The sequence below is a fragment of the Oryctolagus cuniculus genome, chromosome 12 (genome assembly GCF_051225735.1).
Source record: "Oryctolagus cuniculus isolate XC-2025 breed Fujian yellow rabbit chromosome 12, ASM5122573v1, whole genome shotgun sequence".
In the NCBI taxonomy this organism is placed as follows: domain Eukaryota; kingdom Metazoa; phylum Chordata; class Mammalia; order Lagomorpha; family Leporidae; genus Oryctolagus; species Oryctolagus cuniculus.
The window spans coordinates 6,316,250-6,338,980 of record NC_142878.1 but is presented as its reverse complement, the minus strand read 5'-3'; the positions used below and the strand labels follow the sequence as shown (position 1 = coordinate 6,338,980).

General features: G+C 41.4%; 1 long non-coding RNA gene across 18 annotated transcripts in view; it reads left to right on the top strand.

Annotated features, from left to right (window-relative positions):
* The window catches only part of LOC103352191 (uncharacterized), a 185,912-nt gene that overhangs the window by 7,297 nt on the left and 155,884 nt on the right, over window positions 1-22,731 (top strand). For 17 of the 18 annotated variants that reach the window (XR_016218694.1, XR_016218684.1, XR_016218693.1 and 14 more), the window contains exons 2-3: window positions 5,184-5,261; window positions 12,435-12,738. This is a non-coding gene — a long non-coding RNA (uncharacterized LOC103352191). Of the gene's footprint in view, window positions 1-5,183; window positions 5,262-12,434; window positions 12,739-13,015; window positions 13,145-22,731 lie in introns of those variants that run through there. The other variant, XR_016218696.1, reaches the window with a different exon arrangement.

The following is a 22,731-nucleotide window of genomic DNA, read 5'->3' as shown; positions in this document are numbered from 1 at the left end:
GAAAAAAAAAAAAAAAAAAAGGTTTGTGAATGAGCTCCTTGCACTCACTATTGTGGAAATCCAGGCACCTAGTAATGCTAAAGCTGTTGTGGCTTGCAAAACCCGTAGAATGGCACTTCAAGGTAAAAAATCAGCTCCAGTTTGGTAGCTTAGGCAGGGCGTTTAAACAAAAGCTGTGCCTCTTTTCCTACTATTATTTAAAAGCTCAGGGCTACACTTCTGCATTTCCCTCTTCAGGAGATTGGTGAACTGAGGAATGACAGGCTGTAGCTGGAGAGGGTGGCATCAGGGAGTCCTCTGCCCATTTAGCCAGGTCTGATGGGGGCTCCACACGCTTTTTATATTGATGTTATATTGCAAAGCAACTCCTTGGTGAGAAAGTTCTGAGGAGATCGAAAGCCATGTGGACATCAGGTCCTATTTAGAAGTGGACAGAGAGGGGAATGGTTGACTTTCTTATTTTTTTTTTCTTTCTTAAGACGGTGGTAATGAAATCTTGAGGACAGTTAATTTTTGGTATGTCAAAAAAGCATTAATCAAATGATATCAAGTGCCAGTCATTTAAATGTGAAGGTCTTAGGCAAATTTCCAGATAAATTAATATTGCTAATCAGCTGCATCAGTGTACTTAAAGAAAATACAAGCAGAACAACTAAGGGGATTTATTGGATTTAATTGATTTTAACCACAAACTAAAGGTAAATTTCAGAAGAAGAAAAATAATTTAAGAAGGAATTTCAGTACCACTGGTTTTCAGAAAGCTTTTTTTAAATAAAACATAAAGCATATGATTAGGGGAGTAACTGGATGGTCACAGACATGCTGCCACAATAGAAAATCATTATGTATAAATTTAGGAAGACTTAATTAACTAAATTACCAACTTCTTTTCTCCTCTTAAAAGGTTAATTTCTTGAAATGGGAAGGCACATGATTTAAAAAAACACTAAAGTTAAAAATCCTGTGCAAAATTAAGAGGAGGTGTGCTGCTAACATATTCAGCTTCCTGATCAAAGGAAGCATTAGCTTGAGAGTTTACAAAGTGTATTGTTTCAGTGAAATTTACAATGGTCTTTTTCATTTGAATACAGGGCAGACAAAGGTACTTCTCCTATCCACTTAGTGCAATTTATTATAAGTTAATCAACCTTATCCAAGCGATTCCTATATACTTGACTGAGGTGAATTGATTAAGATGATGTCACTTTAAATAGTTAAAGCAGAAGTGAAGACATTAAAGCAAGGGAATATTGACTTCAGTGAGAAATGTCATGTTGGGCATTTCTTGACAGGACCACATCAGATCACATGTCAGGCTAAAAGATTAGGGAAGGCTATGTCTTTGCAGAATGTACGTTAATTTAGATATTTGCTTCCAAGGATAGGTTGTACATTTTTTGTGCTTGTTGCCACCTTACCAAATAATTGAAAAGAAGCTGGTATTGTAGAATCCAAACAGAGGGAAGTTTACAAAGGATATTTTTCTTCACAGTCTCCTCTGAATGATAAACTTTTATGCTTACTGATTCATTGATTTTCTTTCATGTGATTTTGGTTAATTTAATGGCTTTTTAAATCATATGCTATTTTGCTAATGTCCACATCATCTATAAACTGAAAACAAATTCAACAGCATCAGATCTTTTTCAGGAACTGCAATTGAATGCTCAGTTATTGAAGAGCTCCTCTTGCAATCCCCCAGGTTCTATTAAAAGCAAACACCTCAACCTGTTCTTCTTTCCTAACAACTCTTAAAATTGCAACTGGCATGGCTGTGGATGAATATTTAATGGAAGAGCCTTTAACTCTCTCTTCCTATTTGCCCTAGAAATGCCTTTCATTTGTCTTTTCTGGTTACGTGCTTTAAAAAGCATTAGTCAGTATGCAAGAATTATCCACTCCCTTTTAAAAAACCATAAAAATTCTAATTCTAGGAAAGAGGTGTGATGTCTATTCTGAAGTTTCAGCAATATATAAAGTTTTCTGAATAAGCTGGAGGAAACTCTATTCCAGATAAATTAAAATGGGGCAGCTGCTGGGTATAGCAGTTTATATTTATGTCCTTCTGCTGTTGGCCTTTGGTCCTATTATTTTGGATTTTTGTCTTCACTCACTGTCTGTTGTTAACAGAGTGAGTTTTTGAAATTAAAATGTATTTTCAACATTTACAGGCTGAGTGTATAGCTGAATTGGAAAACAAGATGCATTCCTGTGTCCCCAAGTATGTGTTCAGGCAGCAGTGAGGAGGGCATGCCTGCAAGATGCCCCCTTCCCCCAAGGACAAACAGGAGCACACCACATCTATCACCTAAGGAGACGCTGACTCTCAGGGTGCAGTGTGTTGGAAATACAGGCACACTGGTTTTACAGCAGAACCCTTAATAAGGTTTTATCTCATCCCAACTGTCCCCAAGATGTGATGTTTCAGTTTTATATTAGATCATTTTTGAATTTTACAGCAAGTTTTCACAATCCACCATCACAGGCATTTTGAAGTGAAGGGAGATTATAGAAAGAAACCCCCAAGATGAAAGAAGACCGTGGCAGGGCAGGGGGGCTCACCTTCATTTTTAGGGATGCCACGAGAGCCTGCTTTTCAAAGTTATCATAATATGCCGTGTCATGGAGTACAAAATGAGATGATTCCAGGAGGACAAAAAAATAAGAAAAAGATTGCTTCCCACCCTCCCCCACCTAAAAATTGAAAAACAAAACAAAACAAACAAAAACCAAACCAAACCAAAACTAAACAAAAAACAAACCAACCAACCAAAAGCAAAGCTCCAGAACAGCAGCAATCAAAACCAACCAACACCAAACCCCAATCCTGACCCCCACAAAGAAGCCCCTTACCACTCTGGGAAAGTTTCTGTGTAAGAGTGGGTCCTGCCCAAGTTCCCAGCTGGTCAACTTTTGAGACGCGACAGGCAGGGGTTTGCCTGGCAGCAGACTTTTGGAGCTGGACACCACAGTCCCACCACTAAACAGGGAAACTTGGGAAAGCAACTGTTGAAAGTTAACCTCTCCTTTCCAACGGAGGCTTGCAGAAGCAGAACAGTGAGAGCTGATACAAGCGATTTTAGTCTTTTCTGAGGCATTCCTAACTTTTATGATTCCCCCTCCTTCTTTTACTATCTGTCTTTGTGCCTCCAGGGCCAGAGAAAGAGCAGGGCAGATTCTAGATTGCTTTCAGAGTTTGCCTTCTCTGATGATGGATTACCATGTCAATTTAAACGGCATAGGATTAATTTGTTTCAATGATTTCTCTTTAGGCTGAATGCCAGCCGTTTTTCTGTCTCTCCCCTTGCTCTTCAGAACAACAACCCCCCCTCCTCCAAAAAAGAAAAAAAAAAAAACCTTCTTCCCATATTGTATGTAGAAAGACAATAATAGAAATAGACAAGTTAGGTGTAATGTTGCAACACAGTTCTAGGTCTGAGTGTTTTTATCTCTGCCTAAGAGGCTGAAACATAGAGTCAGTCACATTAAAATGAAATTGGACTCAACATTTATTCAATAAATACTTGTCTTGTAGATAATCCAGTGCCGAGTGCTTCTGACACATAAGGACTTAATTTGTCTTGGATAACAAGTTATTAATATGGCACATTGAAACTTGCCACCTACAATAAGGTTATTGAGATCCATAACAAACTCAAATGATCATTGTAAAAATAGTTTATGTGACAGAGGGAGACATTTTTGAGAATGCATATCTTTATCATATGAACACACATTAGTAATACACTATGTATATGTGTGCATACCACATGCAAATATATATATATATTTGTATATTTCAGGATCACATATGATAAAGATTTCAGTGAAATTCAACAATTCCACCATGATGCAGATGTATCTAACCTTTCCAAAATGAGACCGTCAGTTTTCTCTTTTGAAAGATTTCTAAAGTGCACAAGAAAAGTGCTGTTCCAACCCACTTTTTTTGCAAGATCAAACCCATCATGAAATTGAAAATGGTACAAAAAGCACTTTAGTGCAATCCAAAAAAAAAAAAAAAGGAAAAAATCAAACACTCTCTTTACAGTCTTCACCTAGACTCAACTTGCAGCCAGGAAAAGCACATTCGTGATAGAACGGAGTGATGTAACGGACATAATCTATCCCTGAAGAGATTATTTTATTTCTCTCTCTAAAGGCAGGTTCACCAGTGGATGCAAAAGGAAAAAAAAAAAGATTTTCAACCTAGGGACCCTGTATGTTGGGCAAATGTGTACACAGGGCTGATTTCTCCACCCTGTTCTACCTGCTTCTCCTTTTCCCAGCATTCTTCACACTGAAACACACATCACAGCTCAGAATACAAAACTGTATTTCAAATATTAACACAAATGGATTTTATAGCCCTCCTCTTTTTCTTAATGCACCAGCAGGCTTCATTTGTGTAGGTTCTACCTTCTAAGGACATTCACAATCACAAGTCGATCGATGACTGTCAGAACTGGGAATCGGTGCAATTTTAATTTGTAAAAAAAAAAAAAAAAGAAAGAAATTGTTGGTTGCTAACCTTGGGGGAGATTGTGCATCTCTAAGAAACCAAATCGCTGAGAGCTCTCCCTGGGAAATGTTACACAAGAGCAGAAAATCCAGGCAAGAAAGGCTAATTGAATGAAGAGAGAGAATTAGGTTAAAAAATAGAGTACAATCTGGTATCACATTTTCACTAGTGTAACTTGAAATGAAGGTGTCTTCAAGTCGCCAGTGATGCCACAGTGTTTAGATGTTGGCCACAGATGGGAACACCTATTGAAATGTGTCTGAAGAAGATGAATAGGGCCTGTCACTGTTGGGAAAGCACTGCTTTGCTGTAAATTTCTCCCAGCACAAGATGAATTACTGATGAATGCTCACTTATCAACCCCATCACTATCGTTCGACACTAAATCAAATTGAGAAGTTATCTGCAATCAGAAAATTTCTTTTTAAAATAGACACACACCTTTAGGCCCCAACTCTTTAATAATCCCACTCACCAAACAATTCCCCGTGCCAGGATGCTGTTTCGGCTTATGTAGAATGATAGTGCGGTAATGAATGTATTTTTAAGTTCACAGACAATGGACAGCTGTTCAAATGGCAACGATTGACAGTATTTTAATGAGGGTATGAAGGCTTCTTGGAATTTAGTCTTTCATAAAATGTGTGCTTTTTACTTTTAGGTTTTCCTCTCCTTTACTCGGAAGGAAAGAGTGGACTTGCTCTTCTGAATTGCGACCCAGTGGTTTCCTAGCGCTCTGGTAAGATCACGTTATCAGATAACTGCACATTTAGGTGGGGCAGACTGGGATTAAATACATGACGGTAATAACTGAGAACGTGCTCTTTAGCAAACCGAGTTATGGCACTTCATGTATCTCAGTTTTAAGTTGATTTATTTGGAAAGCAAAACAGAGGAATTTTCTCTTTTTGTTGTCAATTAACCAACTAAACAGCCAGAGCTTTCCAACTCAAGGATAGTAATGTTTCCATAAAACCTTCAGGCACTGTCTTTTTATGGGGCTCTACCTGCTTAAAAAGTGTTCTCACATGTATCTCATTTGAGTTTTCCTGAAATCCTGCTCAGGCAGATATTTTGGATTCCCATTATGCTGATGAACAAACTGAGGCTCTGAGAGTCATCTGAGGCCATGGAGCTCATAGGAACACACTCACAGTTTGAACCTGTGTCTTCTGTGTTCTTTCAAAATTTTTGTTTTCAAATCATTACATAAATAAGGCAGATGATGATGAGGTTAATCACAGCTAATGCTCACCACATACCAACAGTTACATGTGTTATAATCTCTATACAACTGTGAGTTAGGTGCTGCTATTATTTCCGTTATCCAAGAGAAGAAAAGGAAAACAAAACAAGATGAGGCTTACAGAGATGAATGGCTTGCCTGAGAGTCACATTGCCATGAAGTTGGGGACATTTGATCCGAATCCAGGAAGTCTGATGTTAAAGCTACGGCCCTGGTGTACATGCCTGCTTCTAAGGACAAGACTCTCGAATTGTGCTGAATAGTCACAAGAAATCCCTCTCATTTTTGGACCATGACTCAGAGTCAGTGTGGCCAAATAGGTCCTGGTTTGCAAAGGAGGAGACTTAGTTTTAAATTTTAGCTTTAATAATTCCTATGAAGGTAGCCTTAAACTCCCTGGTCTTTATTTTCCTCATCTCTAAAATGGCGTGGTTGGAGAGTGGCTACTGTGGCGCAGAAGGTTTGTGATGCCTGCATCCTCTGTTGGAGTATGTCGATTCAAGTCCTGGCTCATCTGCTTCTGATCCAGCCTCCTGTTGATGTTCATTTTGGGAGGAAGCAGGCGATGGCCCAAGTACTTGGAGTTCCTGGCTCCTGGCTTCAGTCTGGCCCAGTCCTGGCTGTTGTAGGCATTTGTGAGAGAATAGTAGATAGAAGCATGTTCTCTCTCTCTCTCTCTCCCTCTCCCTCTCTCCTTCTCTGTCTCTCTCTTTCCTTCTCTTGATCCATCTCTGTTTCCACCTATGTCTCTTTGCCTTAAAATGAAGTACAATAAACTGGCATGATTGGGCGGAATGATGCTATGGACTTTGCTCTTGGGTGCTCCTACATTCACCGTCCCTAATAGGAAAGAAAGAGGATCACTGCTTGGCCTCCTGGCTAAGATCAAGTGTAGGAAAGAAAGGAAGAGCAGAGAAGCAGCAGCCAGCTCTGCGGGACAAGCGGGGATGAGCGACAGGCAGGCATGGTGAGAGTGCATGGCTACCATTTCTCAGAGAGGGGCACTGGGGACGTTCTGCATCACTGTGACCTCCAGATTCTTCTTCTTGTCCCCAGAGAGCACTGACCACAGTTATCCCCCAGTATCCTCAGGGGTTTTGTTTCAGGGCCCCAAGAATAACAACATCTGTGGATGCTCAAATCCTTTTCACAAAATGGTATAGAGTTTATGTAGAAACCATGCATATCTTGGTCTATGCTTTATCTCTAGATGGCTTGTAATATCTAATACAATGTAAATGCTTTGTATTGTGTTGCTTGGGGAATAATGACAAGAAAAAGATCTGTGCATATTCAGTACACTGGCAGTACTTTTAAAATTTTTGTTTGTTTATTCGAGAGGAAAAGAGAGACAGATACAGAAAGATCTTCTATCTCCTGGTTCACTTCTCAAATGCATACAACAGCTAGGCCTGGGCCCGGCCAAAATCAAGAGCCTGGAACTGCATCTGGGTCTCCCACATGGGCACTAGGGGCCCAAGAACTTGAGTCAACATCTGCTGCCTCCCAGAGTGGGAATTAGCAGGAAACTGGATTGGAAGGGGAGCTTGGACTCACACCTAGGCACTCTCCTGTGGAATGCAGGCATGCCAAGCAGCTTCTTAATGCTGCACCAAATGCCTGCCCCTGGAGGCAAACTTTAGAAAAAGTATTTTTAATGTATAATTGTTTGAATTTCTACATGTAGACCCCACAGATTTGAAGGGCAGACTATTCTTACAGAAGGAGGATTCTTCAGAAAATCACAGAATTGAAAACTTACAAGGAAGCCTTTCCCGTCCTCATTTTCCAGATGAAAGCAAGAAGAAAAACTGGAGGTCTGGAGAGGTCAGGGCACTTTCTCGGGGTCATCCAGCTAATTGGTGGTGCAGATGCAACTGAACCTTTTCCTTTGGTTTCCCAAACTGGAATCCCCACCCTCTGAAAGCATCTCTCCTGTGCTATGCTCCTTATTCCACAAAACATACTTTAGATCATAATGTTCCTATTACAACTCTCCCTGTATTTTATGCTGATACTTTGTGTGGATTTTTTTTTTTTTTGGTTGTAATAATGGCATTTCTCCAAGTCTCTCCGGCAACCATTTTTCATAGAACTGATTAGGCTAAGCAGCCAAGTGGTTGAAACTGCAATATAGAATCACATAATAATAAGAATATTCTGTAATCTCTATTAGGTCACAATCATATTCCAATCTGTATTTCTTATCAACCTTTTTCTGATGCTTCTATAACCAACATTGCTAGATTTATACTCTCTAATCGTTCTCCAATGGGAAAAACCTGTGTTTTTTTATCTTTCTTTTCCTGTCCCAAATCACCATTCCACATACATTGCCTGTTTTGGGAACACCAGTCTGGGTTTAATCAGAAGTTGCAAGACAAAATGTGCATTATTAAGAAATATAAATATTTTCAGAAGCAATCAAAGGGATGAAAGATTGATTCAGCATGTAGATTGGACCTAATTCGAAGCAGCTTTGTTCTAATGAGGGCTACTGGTATACAAAGTCAAGAACTGTTGTGGCCACCAGTTAAAAATTCCGACACGTTCCAACAACTTGTCAGGGTTTCTCTCACTGGATACGCTGAAACACTTTTTGCAAGGAATATTCCCCAGCCTAGGCCACCTTCCTGGCCACCCCTAGGGACTTGTTATAGTCATCTTTGAGAAGTGATGACTAATTCTCTCTTTAGAGTTGAGATCAGCAGGTACCTCCCATTTCACAACTTGGAAGTTGGCTTCACTTTAACTTTCATAAGAACATTTTGGCCTGGAGGCATCTGTATTACACTTTCTTTCTTGGCTTAATAAAAGGTATTGCATTATCTACCTGGTCAATCTCTATTGGTTTTCAAAATAGAGACATGGAAAAACCTAATAAGCCTCATTAGGTATCTGCGTTAAAAACAACGCACCGGCCTAATTTACCATGTTGCTTTGAAATGTTCCAGTCACTCTGGGTGGTCGTTGCCTGAATGCAGGTACTGCTACTTTGGTATGCTTATTAGTCTTGAAGCTCTGGAAAAAAAACTAGTGTGTAGGTGGAATTTTAATACACAGGGGATCAAATCCTGATTGTTGTATTTTGTTTTTGTTTTCTTTCTTTCTTTCCTTTAATCCTACTTTTTGTCCACATGGCCATGTGTGAGAGATGGCTTGATTTTCTTGATATGGTTCACCCATCCACAGCTGGAATTCCAAAGGGGACTGAAAATGTCTTTAAAATCAACACAACTCAGGGAGCCTGAGAGAACAAGTTTTCCTTTGTTGTAGGGTATAGTATTATTTGCTGTAGGTTTTTTGATATACATTCTAAATTAGGTCTGCAAAGGCATGCTTCATCTTTAATTCATCACTCTCAGCTGAAAGAGATTAGCAATGTCTAGCACGCACCCCTCGTATGGTGCTGACCTCATCAAGTATGGCCTGAAATTAATTAGCCTCATTCATTCCAAATGGAAGAGGATAATGGAGCAGCATTTCAGAGATGACCATCACAAATTGTATGCAGCATATTTAAAAGGGCCCGTTTTCCAACCGTGTCGATTACAATTCTCTCCAGGGCTTACAATATGTCCAAGTTATCAAGGAACCAGACTTGAGAGCTTGGTCAGACTTCATGTATATTTTTTGTGTATATATGCTTTTGTGTGTGTGTGTGTGTATGTATGTGTGTGTGTGCACGTGCACACACATGGGAAGAGTTGGATGTTGATGAGAGTTACTGCTTGTGAACCAATAGGTCCCATATTTAGCTATCTTGCTCTCTAGGATGAGATCTGGAATACTTGACCAACAAAACTCCCATATTTAGTACTGTGGTTCTGGTCATCAAGTACATAAAATATCCATTTTTGTTGTTGCCATCAAGTGGAACATGCTAGCAAAATTTGCTGTGATTTTTCAGAAAAATGCTACTTTAATTTGAAACAGAAAAGCTTCTTAAAGAAATGCTCAACTTTTCTGAGTTATTTTTGAAACTTTCTGTGTCTATTCCCAGTTCCTACTGTTTGATCATATTTTAAAACATGATTAAGGACTGAGATTACAGACTCACTTGAATTTACCATCTTGCTAAGATTAGCTGATTTTTCTCTTTTGGGGATTGACCAAGGGAAGCCAAATTTTTGAATATTAAAACTGCTTTCTTTTCTAGCCAACAAATCTTGACCGGGGTTCTTTGGGATTCTCAGAGATGTTGTAAAGTTTATTTTTATGAGCAGTAGTTTGGGAATTACAAATTGGAAGAAGAAAAAGCCCTTGACTTATTTGTCTTTTCAAGGTTTTAATTTTTTAAATAGCATGAGATGTGGCTAATTTATGGAAAGAAATCAGTGGTATTTAGGGGAGGTTTTATATAGTTTGCATTTGTTATGAAAAAGTTATCCCAGGATGACTGTTTAAATTGAAAAGCAGATATTCAGTGTAATGTAGCTGCAATGCTTCCATTTAACTATTTGAGTGACAAATGAACTGTTAGGCAAATAATCTTTTCAGAGCTCATCGATACAATGATCTTCATATATAAATTGTTTAACAGTATTTTGTCTTGTAATAAAGCAGAAACTGGAAGTGTGTGGCCCATGTCTCTGCAAACGGAGGATTTAGAAATTTATCTAAGCTCACTTTTGCCTAATCTTCTCATCCTGGAAGGTCCCTTTATCTAATAGGCATCTATCATTTATATGTACAAGATCATCAATCACGGACTGTGAAACTATCATTTTGACATAGAAGATCTATCCTTAAATCTTCCTAAACCTCTAGCATATAATTTGAGGAAATTAGCTGGCTTAAAGTCTGGGCTTCTGACTTCTGGGGGATGAAATGCAAAAATGGAGAAAGCTTAAAATTATACAAATTCAATTTTAAAGTCACAGAGTTTAACTGAGCCAGGGATAAAAGATGATGAAACACAGATCTTTAGGTGTTGACAGAAATTGATAATTTTGCTAATTATCGCCTGGTCAATTTGTAATTTCATAGCAAACACATGCAATAGTGAGTAAGGGAGAAGAATCTGCAAAAAACAGCTTACCCAGTGGATTACTTTTTACAAAAATGATTTTCCTTTTAATAGTTTATTATTGAGACAAAGGAACACATGCAATTCTGCAACATTTGCTCTTTTGCTCACATACCGGACAGCATGTCTCAATTTTGACCTAGTTTAGGTGGCATGAAATTTGAGTTCATTCAAATGATAAACTCAAAGTAGAGCTCAGAGGCGCTCAACACATCTCATTTGGTGTCCACCTGAAGCTATAAATCCTCACGTGGCACTTGAGAAGGGGAAAGGAGGTTCACCTAAAGTTCACACCAGGTTTCCCTGAACTTAACCCAGGATCACTAACGTTAGGGTGGACCAAGGCTGCCTCTTGGCTCCATAATGAAACTTTTATCCCGCTTTAGCTTACGATGAATACATGATGGGTTGGTGGTGGGGAGAGAACCAGAGGGTGCTTTTGGCAGCGCTGTTTTATCTGATTTTATTTCTTATTTCCTGCAAAGTTCTGAAGTGGGAGAGAACAGCATATGAAGTAAATTTTCGATGATATACATGAAAGAATGACCACATGTGACAGACCAAGAGGGGAAACTGGCAGTCTTTGGATTATTAAATACACATAGGATTTCTTAAACATGAGAGTTTGTTTGAATGTTACTAACGTTTCTAGGGTGCTTACTATGATCAGGCCCTGTGCTAAGCACTTTATGTGTATTAACTCAGTTTGGTTCATCATAGCATTATCAGGAAAACCCCATTATTTCCATTTTGTAGATGGCAGAGACTAGGCACAAAGTGTGTACAAACCTCGCTCAAGGTTACATCACTTGTAAAAGTCATTTGAACCCCAAGATGTCTGGTTCTGGAATTTCCGTACTTACATACAACACCATCCAGACTGCATCTCTAGAGAAAATACATTTACAGTTTTGTTTGGAAAATAAACTGCTACAGACCATGAATGACAAAGAGACTCCCCCATTTTTTAAACAGCTGAGCACAGCAGTAAATTTAATGGGAAAAAACAAAACAGAGAAAGCCTTTTCTTGTCGAGTCTTCTTATGCCAAAGGTGGGAAGGGAGCTGATTTCTCAAATCTCCTGTAAATCTTTCTAAGCTTCCAGTTGGAAAGTTAAATTATACATGGGATGCCTTACTGTTGCCCAGGTAGAGCTAGAATGAACGGCATTCAAAGAAAGAGAGTGTAAAAACGACAGGGCAAGAGTTTGACGTGGGAGGAGAGATCTGAAGAACGGAGAAAGCAGAACTTGGCAAGCAAGAGTTAACAGAAATACTTAGAAAAGAACTGAGGGCCTAACAGTGTCATGAGGGAGGTTGGGAAGAGGCAGAGGCGGAGGGGAAGGTCCCAGAGAAAAATAAATGAAGGAAACGGTAAGAGTTGGCCATTGTCTCGCAAGACCCACAAAGAAAGCTGTACTCTGTTTTGGATATACTGAAGCCCAAGCCAGAGATTTCACTTCAAAAGAAAATTCTGTTCCTTGCCTTGTGTGGGCTGAAGCAGAAAGATAGGCTAAAACAATACGGTTTAAAAGTCTCAGTCATACTGACCTATGGAGTGCTCCCATAACCTCTATCTATGCTGTCTCATTTAATGGTCATGAAGCATTTGCAAAGTACATCTTATCTCCTTTACAGAGGCACAGGAAGGGTGTGGCACTTGGCCAGGGTCAGAGAGCCAGAGTCCCTGAGTCCTTCCTAAACCTGATGCCTTCCCAGAACGTCACGTTGCCTTCCCTTGCACTTCTCCATGATTTTGCTCAGAAGATGATGTCACAAGTCAACTGGTATCAGGCCAAGTTCACGACTGTGCATCACCCTCAAGAATCATATCGACAAGAACATACTGTGCTGGCATGAGACAGCGCCCTGTTCTGAAATCCTCCTGACCTGCCTTGAGGAGGTGGTCCTGTCTGCTCAGCTTTCTCAGAAACTATGCAAGGTAAGCAAACAGTCATCAGTCACCACGGAAGTGGGAGGGACCCGGGAAAACGGAGGGGGGCTCTCGAGGGAGGCCCCAAGCCTCCCAGGTCCACGGCCCCCAAGTGAAATCACCTGCCTGTTTATGGGAGTCTGAGTGCTGATGAAAAGACTGAATTACACTCCAAACTTTTCCCTGCCCATGGAGAAAAGATCCAGATTCTTTGAAAGGTATGTAAAGCATCGATCTGAAAAGTGGCAACAGCATTTGGGACCAATTACCCAGATTAGGAGGCAATGTCTGTTTACACTCCACAGCCAAGAGCCCTTCAACTCTGCTCCACAAACTGGAGATTGTAAATTACAGAAATTTCAGCCTTACACTGACGTCTCTCCTGACCCGTGTGGCTGCGTAAAGAAAAAAGCAGGTAGGAAAGCCCTCTGCTGACTCGCCCTAAAGCTTCAGTGGATGGGAAACTGAAATCTGTCTTCCAGGTAAGATGTTTAACATGAGGCTGCCCCGCATGGAGCTTCAGGTCCTGCTGCTTTGCAAGGGCCTCGTGGATGGATGTGATGTGTCATGATGGACTTTTTCAGCTCCGCACTCCTCAAAAATGATTTTTGCAAAATATGTTAGAAAGTGAGGGCCCCCCGCTGTCTTCTACTAAATGACCACAGCACTTCAATTTAACTCCATGTTCCAATACATTGTGGGTTAGTCAGCAACAAACGGTGGACGGTGAAGCTATGTCCATGAAAACTGTGATGCCGAGAACGATTGAGCGTACATTGTGACAAACACAGGTACTATGAACAATAAAGAGGCATCTGTAATGTTTGGCCAAATCTCAGAGTTGATAAAGGTTTGGATCATTTGAGATGTAGGTGACTGCTCCTACCCACTTTATGTAACTCTGATAATTCCAGAATTTTTTGTAAATATTCGTCTGTCTTTTAACATCATCCTGATGTTAAGGGCTTGACCTTGCCAGGAGCAAAATAACCACAGAGGTCAAATAGCCAGGAGAAGAAATGAGAGGTATCTGTTCTCTGCCAGATGCAGTGTGTTGAAAAGACAAGTCCTCATTTTACCTGTAGCCATAATGCATGTGTTCAGAGTTTAGAGATTTAACCGCACTAAATAGCACCTCTGGGCCATCAAATTGGAAATAACCACAGGCAGGGCCTGAATTCTTCTTTTTGAAGTCTTGTCAGTTGGAGAGCCATTTAGCAGAAAACAGAACTGAAGCTGTGACTGGGGAGTGTCTGGGAACCGTGGCGTGTGAGAGTGCTTTTTATCCAGTCAACCAGCAGGCACAGTGCAGGGCTCTCTGCGGAGGCAGCGCATTTGTGGTGCCATTCCACCATAACATATTTTTCTGATAAAAAAAAAAAGCTGGCCAAAATCCCAACTTTATTCAATTTTGGATTTTTCTGACCCTGGTTTATCTCAACAATTTACCATTTTCTGCAATGTCAGAGCTTCCTGACACTTACAATTAACTCACAAATTAACTTAGAAATGATAGTAAGCTCTCAGCTAAATGATATAGTGGCCACTGGGGACCAGACCAATTTTCTAGAATAAGGTTAGACTAAGTTGCTGTGTAGCAAGGCTAAGGTTGGTTGTGTGATAGTTATTCACGTGTGAGCAGGAATCCAGGGGTGAGAGGAGAGATGTTTGTCTCTAATTCTGGCTGGTGACTCAGCCCTCTGGCATATCTTCATTTATTAAACAGAGGTACTTGGTCTTTACATTTTTTTTAAATTCATAGCTTTTCTGAGGAATCTAGAAGTGATGGACTCCTGCCCTTGGAAGGAAGGTTGGAGGTCCTTGTTGAGGTTGTGGAGAGGGGCAGCATGAAGCAGAGGCAGCCTGAGCAAGGTGCAGGGTTTGCAGAGTCAGTGCAGGCAACATAAATGTGTGAAGGTCTGGGTAGAGGTGGCCAGGTGGGCAGGGAGTGGAGAGAGAGAGTAGAGAAGGGCTCACTGGCCCGAGCTGGTGAGTGGGTAGCGTTGCTCTCAGAAGGCTTTGTTCCATGCATAGGAACAAAAACCCAACCCAAGATTCCATTGGGTTAGACTCTGTGTTCAGAGGCATCGTGACTGACTCCTGTCCCTTTACCTCTGACAGCCCTTCAGATACTTGCTCTTCATCCACTGCTTTGTTTTATTGCCCATTTGCCCAAAGCCTCTGTATGGCATGGACACAAGAGGTTTTGCTCTCCCGAGTTGCCTTGGTTTGCGAGTGTCTCTTAAGAAGCCTCTTGAAAGAAATAAAATATGAGAAGTGACATGACCGGAGTAGACAGTGACTGCCTGCCAGGTCATGCCACTGGCTTAGTACCAGCCCTGTACCAGGAAGAGCACAAACCCTGGAGTCAGGTCTCAATCATCTGGGGCTTATACAGGGGATTTATCGCCTTTCAGAATGTCTCATATTTATCCCCATTAAATTTCATTTTGCTTTGGCTTTTTGGTAGCGTTTGGAGTCTGTCTCTCTCATCCTTTGTTCTTTTATAAGTTTTCTGGCACGCTTTCCCTATCTTTTTATACAGTTTTGTCCAGTTATTGAATCGAGCATTGGTGACACCAGGCATTCTTGGGTTTTCTGGTGTCACTAGTGATTATGTTGAAAATGACTGCATATTTATCCTTTCAGTTAGCTCATTTGTAATGGTTAATGGCAGGGGTCTCTGGAAGTAGATCTGCCTCCATTTAATTCCTGCGACTGTCATTTTACCAGCTATCATTTGATTTTAATTTGTCCATGCCTCAGTTTCCTCATCTATAAAGTGGGGATAAAACTGTAATTATCACATATGGTTATTTTGATGATCAGATGAATTAGAAGACTAGTACTTGGTACATAGTATGCACTGTTTACCATAATATAGACAAAAATGAACTTAGAGAAGAGCCCTAAGGAAGGACATGGAGTTTTCTGTATAGTTGTATTTCCAGAGGCTGGCACTGTGCCGGGACTATATCTGGGGCTAACATATTGAAAGTTTCCACAGTGTTCTAGACACTGGGTATAAGCAGACAACGCAGCCAATGCTATGGTTTCCATTGCTAATGGGTTTTCAATATTATTGGAGAAGAGAGGTCTTGACCACAGGAAGAGAAGCTGTGCACATTCAGCCTCTCACCAAGTCCAGCATGGTTATTTTGCCACTAATCATTTGGTGAATGACGATGGCACCAGTGTCTTCATTGATGCTAATTTATCGTGCCTGCATTTGGCGTGCAAGATGAGAAAAACCACTCCCTGAAGCCCACTGCTCACTCAGAGGGAGAGAGCATCCCACTTAGTGTTGCTTGCACAGTCTGAGTGGGGAGGCTGTCCATTTCTGGCATTAAAAAGGGCTTCACCAAAGAAAGCTTGTTTCTTAGATCTTCATTTTGTTTAAAACTGGGTAGATTCCTACGCCACAGGCAGATTGAAAAAATATACTAAAAAAATAGTATAAATGTTTCACGCATCGTGCACCATGTGAAAGGTTTGCATTTTCCTCTCTTTCCACTAACACCACCCATCAAGCTCCTGACGCGGGAGTCCATCTGCATTTTGCTCCCTTTGACTGTGAATCACAACATGACCCAGGGATCTCATCCGGTTGGAAATCTGAACCTGTCGGATATCTTTTCTTGTCATCCATGTTAATTTGAACACGCGCAGCTCTGTAGTTTCCTCCTTCTAGTGCAATACAGTGGAGTTCCTAGAATAAAACTCACCTTTCTCCTTTGTGTGTGTTCAGTAGGTAGCCCTGAAGCGGTTACCTGCTAGAAGGGGTGGGAGGAGTTGGGCTGGAGGAGCAGGGGCCACCAGTAACATGAGACATGGTTGTTGTGTGTGTAATGTGCTAATACTTTTGACAGCAGCCATCCTAAAGGGGTGTAGCGAGTCATTTGAAATTTGTACACACACTGCCCTATCCATTACGCGTTGCCCATATCACATCCATAATCCCCAAGGCAGATATGCTATTACACACATTGGGGCCAGGCCTGCGAGCCTCCACACACACACAACTCCTGCCCACTTGCCACAGAGACACTTCAATAGGAGTTGTCAGCAGCATAAATTTATCCCAGGACAGTCACAGCCACAGCGGGCGCAGCTAAGCAGAGAGACCTGGCTGTGTGTTAAAAAGGCTGAGGAAGAACAAAAAAGCTGCCAGTTTTCATAAGAAATCTTATCCCGAGAGCATTGAGAACTGTAGCCTGATCCCCACCACGCTTTATCCCTGTCCCACGACCTGCGGATCCCAGACTGGGACTTGGAAGCAACTAAAACAGAGTGGGCATTGAAGAAAAAGCTCTGCTACAGGGCATGAAAACGCTTTGCGCGCAACTTATGATGTGAGGTGAATATTCCCCACAGATGACTTTCAGCACATTTATTTATCAAAATGTAAAGGAACATTTTGGAACCAATGACCTTTTTTTAAAATATAGAAATTGTAAAATGCATGCAACAAGGACACACAGGTACTCAGGTTTGGAAAGTGATGAGAGTAACCTGTATAAATAAATTGTTGCAGGTGTTATAATAATTAATACATGGAGGGGTTTTCAGAAAGTTCACAGAAAATGCATATTGTGAAAAACTATGCATGGATTTCAAAATTTCTTTACACCAAAATAAACTTATTTTTAATTCCATTTTCATTGATTTTTAAAAAAGATTTATTTATTTGAAAGGCAGAGTTACAGAGAGGCAGAGAGATAGAGATAGAGAGATAGGGAGAGAGAGGTCTTCCATCCTCTGGTTCACTCCCCAGATGGCCACAAAGTCTGGAGCTGGGCCTATCCGAAGCCAGGAGCCAGGAGCTTCTTCCAGGTCTCCCACGTGGGTGCAGGGGCCCAAGGACTTGGGCCATCTTCTACTGCTTTCCTAGGCTACAGCAGAGAGCTGGATGGGAAGTGGAGCTGCTGGGACTCAAACCAGCGTCCATATGGGATGCAGGCACTGAAAGTGGCGGCCTTACCCACCATGCTACGGCGCCAGTCACTCAGTGAATTTTTTTAATTAATTAATTATTTTTTTAAAAATTTTTTGACAGGCAGAGTGGACAGTGAGAGAGAGAGAGAGAGAGAAAGGTCTTCCTTTGCCGTTGGTTCACCCTCCCATGGCCGCTGCGGCCGGCGCACCGCGCTGATCCGATGGCAGGAGCCAGGTACTTCTCCTGGTCTCCCATGTGGGTGCAGGGCCCAAGTACTTGGGCCATCCTCCACTGCACTCCCTGGCCACAGCAGAGAGCTGGCCTGGAAGAGGGGCAACCGGGACAGAATCCAGCGCCCCGACCGGGACTAGAACCCGTGTGCCAGCGCTGCAAGGCGGAGGATTAGCCTAGTGAGCCGCGGTGCCGGCCGCAGTGAATTTTTGAAATGCCCACGTGTGTCGTCATTCTAATAAGATAACTGGTACAGTGGACTTTGCACACTGTTTTCCAGCAAGTCCTCAAATGGGACTCTTTGGGAGGCCTTTTTGCCCTGTCAGACTAGCCCAAAACTGTCTTCTAAGTGATTAGGTGTTACTGACTCAAACCCTGGTTGTAGGGAGCACCAGAATTTAATCCTTACTCCTCAGAGTCACAGCCGTCGCTGCGGTAAACCATGAAGTCCTCACCATCAGAAGTAGCAGGCTGGCAAGCAGAGCCTGGAGTTGAATCCTTACTTTGTGCCACACCAACTGTGTGTCTTGGCCATATTGTTTATCATCTGCATCCTGAAGTTAACAAGGACTTCTTCACAGCGATGCTCTGAGGACAGCTCCAGAAACACGTCCAAGTGCTGCGCACGGCCTGTGTGCTCCAAAGAAGGGATGCACACCACTGTGGCAGCAAATGGTGCTTAGTAGGTCTCCAGGAAAGCTTCCTTCTTCTTCCTCCCCACCACTTCCTAATAAGAAAACACTAATGCAAGCCTGGAATATTAAGATGCTGCCTTTAAAAACAGCTTAATTAAATCTTACCCCATGGATAAAAAATGACTACGCCATTAACAGAACACGTTTAACGCTACACTTATTCCTTTTTAAATTGCCAGAGAGTGTACTGTACATGTCGAGGGGTACAGTGTGCCAGTTCCAAACATGTACACCATGTGCAAGGATCAAAGGGCAGTTAGCATTTCCTTCAGCATTTATCATTTCTTTGGGCTGAGAAACTTCAAACTTCTCTCATCTAGTCCTTAATAAAACACATCATAAGCTGTTGTGAACTATAGTCACCCCATATACTCATCCTTTGATTTTTTGGTATATGGTGCTATAAAACTAATGTGTTTCATGATAATGAGCTAAGATACGGAAAACTGTCTTTCTTCATAATAAGTTTAGATTTGTTGTCGTTTCCTCAGTTCATAATATGAGGACTCTCATTTGGAGTTGAATTAATTATGTGTTAAAAATTACATCACCCTAAAAGGCTTATACTCATTCTAAAAAAGGTAGTCTAGGTCACATTTAAAAAATAATGTGTTCCTGAATATGAAAAAGTGCAATAGGTTAATTTGAGAAGCATGAATAATTCAACACAGAACGACGCATTTCTTTTTACGTATTTTCCCACATAAAAATGTTTCTTTATCATTGTTAACTCCCATTGGCACAGACAACTCCCCAAGAGCTCAAATAGGAAATGCAAAATTGCATTTTTTAGACGAAAGTAACGACTGAAATTAATACATTGGGAAGGAGCACAAGCAGTTTTTTGTAAGTGTGCTGATAGCTTTTTTTTTTTTTTTTTTTTATAAACTGATCTTCTCTGGCTTGAAGTTCAGGTAGAAAATGGTCCAAGTTAAAACAAAGTTCTACAAAATTTGTACAAAACCATGGCTTTGAAGAGTGAGTGTGTGAGAGAATTTGCTAGTGGTAATGGCAACATAGGCATTTCCATTTGTGTAGTAAAATCAAAAGTCAAACAAGGCTTACTCGAAACATAAGTTTGGATGTTACACTGAGCTCTCAATGGAAATAAAACCGATATACTTATATTCAAATAAAACAGGTTCCATGTCACTCTTCTCCGTGTATCCGAGCATAAACGTATTCAAATTCTTTTTGTCATCAGACATAATCGACAAGTAACACAATTCAAATCTGCCTTCTGTCTTCCAGCCTTGCTTGTTTTCCTGTAGGGCTGATCATGCTGGCCTCCAAAGTCCAGGCTGGCGCTGTGGCCCAGGCATCTTGTCTACCAGAAATTCTTTTCACAAACAAGGTGCTCCCCTTGTTCTTCCACATTTGCCTCAATGTCACTTACTCCCCCGGTCGCCCGTGCCCGGCAGATCATAGCATCGCATCAGTCTGCATCGAATCGATTTGGGACACCAGGCACTGCCTCAAAGATTACATTCCCCATGAAAACTTTACAGGACCACAATGACATCCAAAAAGCGTTATGGGAAATGTGCCAGGAGTTGAGCTGAAATGAAGGCCGATCCTTTAGAGCAGGGAGAAGGGGAAGAGGGTCAGACAGAAAGAGAAGCGAAAGGAAAAGCAGGGCAGGAGGAGAGACACGAAGGAGAGGAGGCACCGAAATTAGAACAAGAGGCTGTGTTTATTAATAACCTTACTGACCCACAGGCCCCTGACACAAAATACATTAAGGGTTCTTGGGACACGCCGGTCTGTCACTCGCAGGAGGAGCAAATAAAATGGTGTTGGAAGCTGTGAACTTTCCCAGAACAGACAAAAGAGAAGACAGAAAGTGAGAATACCATGAAAGCGTACACTTACAAGTTTAGGGATCCTCCTGGTGGCCCCCGCTCTGGGTTCCTGCCCCTGCAGAGTCCTCTCCAGGCAAGGCACCCTCCCTGTGCAGTTCCAGCAAACTAGGAGGTAAAAGACACAGGAAAGCATTGTTCTCCTGGTTGCAAAAACAGTACGTGGCCAGGATAGAATACTTGGAAATGGTGGAAAAGCATAAAGAGGTGAATAAAGATGACCTCTGATCCCATCACTGACGTTTAATCCTTGTCAGCACTTCAAAACACATTTTCCCCACTTCCCCTCTACTCTTCACACACATCTTTGTGTGTTTTAAAAAATGTAGAGACCGTGGGGGCTGTTTTGGAAGCTACTTTTCCCCTTTGACAAGATGTGATAAATATTTGCTCATGGTGGTAAAACTGTTCCAAAACATGATTTTTTATGCCTGCATCATATGTCCCCTTATTTGTATGTACTGGAATTAATTTAACCTCCTGTCACAAATTGATGTCATATGTAACTTTTTGCCTTTATAAAATCTTAGATCTCCATTTCTTTCAGATAAATTACTCTAAGTGAAAATCTTGAATCAAAATATTTAAAACATAAATTTATTTACTTATTTATTTACCTGCGAGAGAGAGAGAGAGAGAGAGAGAGAGAGAGAAAAGGTGTGAGAGCCGGCTAGCAATGGCAGAGGCTGGACTCAATCTGGGGCTCCGCTGTGGGTGACAGAGACCAAGCTACGTGAGAAACCGTCTGCTGCCTCCCAGGACGTGCTCAGCAGGAAGCTGGAATCAAGAGCAGATCCGGACTTGAACCCAGGCTCTCTGATATGAAATGGGGATGTTCCACCTGTCATCTTCAGCCCCAGGCCAAGTGCCCGCACCAGCCAAATATTTTTAAAGAAATTTCTCTTGGCTTGCATGTTGTAGAGTTGCCCTCCAAAGTGTTTGTGCAACTTATGCTCCCATTCACGGTGAATGGCGGTGGAGATTTCGGGCACTTTCAGGAACTCTGCTCACATTAAGATACGAAACCTGCCGGCGCCGTGGCTCAATAGGCTAATCCTCCACCATGCGGCGCCGGCACACCGGGTTCTAGTCCCGGTTGGGGTGCCGGATTCTGTCCCGGTTGCCCCTCTTCCAGGCCAGCTCTCTGCTATGGTCAGGGAGTGCAGTGGAGGATGGCCCAGGTGCTTGGGCCCTGCACCCCATGGGAGACCAGGAAAAGCACCTGGATCCTGGCTCCTGCCATCGGATCAGCGCGGTGCGCCGGCTGCAGCGGCGGCCATTGGAGGGTGATCCAACGGCAAAGGAAGACCTTTCTCTCTCTCTCTCTCTCTCTCACTGTCCACTCTGCCTGTCAAAAAAAAAAAAAAAAAAAAGATACGAAACCTGGCCTATTTAGTGAGTTGTATGCTTTTGATTATGTGTGATGCTGTCTTCTTATTTCTTGACTATTTGTCTTGTTTTATGTTTCTGTGATTTGCCTGCAGGTCTTTATTTTTATTTAACTTTTGCCTTGTGATTCTATTTAAGTGTTTGTTGATTTTCTATTAGTATATAAATGTTCCTTGTAAAAATTGCTTATTTAATTTATTTGAAAGAGAGAGAGAAAGAGAGAGAGAGAAATCTCTTATCCTCTGGTTCTCTTCCCAAATGCCTTTAAGAGCCGAGGTTAGATCAGGTCAAAGCCAGGAGCCGATAGATCATTCTGGGCCTCCCAAGGACTCAACTGCCTGAACCATCATTCCCTCTCCTGAGGTCTGTGTTAGCAGGGAGGAATCCGGAGCAGAGTCAGGATTGTACAGCAGGCACTCCAACATAGGATGCCGCTGTTCCAGGTGCATCTTAATTGCTACACCAAATGCTTGACCCAAAAGTTCTTTACATATAATTTATTAACTCTTTCACGATCACATGTCACAACTATTTTCTCAATGTTTTGGTTTTTATGTTAATAGATTTTAATGTATATATTTATGAATTTATAGTAACAAATGTTTTCCTTTATTCTCTCTTCCTCTATTTTTACATTTAGAAAGTCCTTGTATATTCCAGAGTGAGATCAATATTAACCTACATTTTCTATTAATGCTTTTGTGGCTCTTTTTATTTTTGGAAACAGTTAAATCTCTCATTTATCTGGAAATTTTTTGGTCTACCTGATCAGAATCCATTTAATAAAACCTGTTTTCCTCACTGAGAATCTAAACATTATAAGTAATTGGGTCTGTTTTCGTGTTTTTACATTTTATTTCATCATCTTTGTGTTTTCATTACCTTTGCTGAA